Genomic DNA, 1,553 nt, shown 5'->3' with positions numbered 1-1,553 from the left:
GCTCCTTTAACCCCGTCCTGTCTGAGCGAAGAACAGACGCCCTTAGGCGACCTACACGCAGAGGCGGGGCCAAATCCAAAACTGAACCCCGGGAGCTGTGCGAACAAAGAAGACGAAGGGAAATCTCTCCCAGCAGCCTCAGGAGCAGCGGATTAAAGCTCCACAATCAACTTGATGTACCCTGCACCTGTGGAATACCTGAATAAACAACGAATCATCCCAAATTAAGGAGGTGGACTTTGGGAACAAGATATATTATTTTTTTCCCCTTTTTCGCTTTCTGTGAGTGTGTATGTGTATGCTTCTGTGTGAGATTTTGTCTGTATAGCTTTGCTTTCACCATTTGTCCTAGGGTTCTGACCGTCCCGTTTTTTTTTGTTTGTTTGTTTTAATTTTTAAAATTTTTCTTTTTAATAATTATTTTTTATTTTAATAACTTTATTTTATCCTACTTTATTTTATCTTCTTTCTTGCTTTCTTGCTTTCTTCCTTCCTTTATTCCTTCCTTCCTTTCTTCCTTCCTTTCTTCCTTCCATTCTTTCTTCCTTCCTTTCTTCTTTTCTTCCTTTCTTCCTTTTTTCCTTCCTTCCTTCCTTTCCTTTCTATTTTTTCTCCCTTTTAATTTGGGCCGTGTGGATTAAAACCAGACGTGGACCAGCCCACCAGAAAGACAAGATCCAGCCTCATCCACCAAAACAAAGGCACTAGTCCCCTCAACCAGGAAACCTACTCAACCAACCTTAGCCACTGGGGACAGACACCAAAAACAACGGGAACTACAAACCTGCAGCCTGCAAAAAGGAGACCCCAAACACAGTAAGATAAGCAAAATGAAAAGACAGAAAAACACACAGCAGATGAAGGAGCAAGGTAAAAACCCACCAGACCTAACAAATGAAGAGGAAATAAATAGGCAGTCTACCTGAAAAAGAATTCAGAATAATGATAGTAAAGGTTAACAGCTGATCTTTCAGCAGAAACTCTGCAAGCCAGAAGGGAGTGGCAGGACATATTTAAAGTGATGAAGGAGAAAAACCTACAACCAAGATTACCCAGCAAGGATCTCATTCAGATTTGATGGAGAAATTATCTCTCAAGCAAAGAAATCTCTCAAGCAAAAGCTGAGAGACTTCAGCACCACCAAATCAGCTTTACAACAAATGCTAAAGGAACTTCTCTAGGCAAGAAACACAAGAAAAGGAAAAGACCTACAATATCAAACCCAAAATAATTAAGAAAATGGTCATAGGAACATACATATCAATAATTACCTTAAATGTAAATAGATTAAATGCTGCAACCAAAAGACATACACTGGCTGAATGGATACAAAAACAAGACCCATATATATGCTGTCTACAAGAGACCCACTTCAGACCTAGGGACACATACAGACTGAAAGTGAGGGGATGGGAAAAGGTATTCCATGCAAATGGAAACCAAAAGAAAGCTGGAGTAGCAGTTTTCATATCAGACAAAATAGACTTTAGACTAAAGAATGTTATAAGAGACAAGGAAGGACACTACATAATGATCAACGGATCAATCCAAGA

The sequence above is a fragment of the Physeter macrocephalus genome, chromosome 7 (assembly GCF_002837175.3).
Source record: "Physeter macrocephalus isolate SW-GA chromosome 7, ASM283717v5, whole genome shotgun sequence".
Taxonomy (NCBI): Eukaryota; Metazoa; Chordata; class Mammalia; order Artiodactyla; family Physeteridae; genus Physeter; species Physeter macrocephalus.
Note: the sequence above shows the minus strand (reverse complement) of the source record.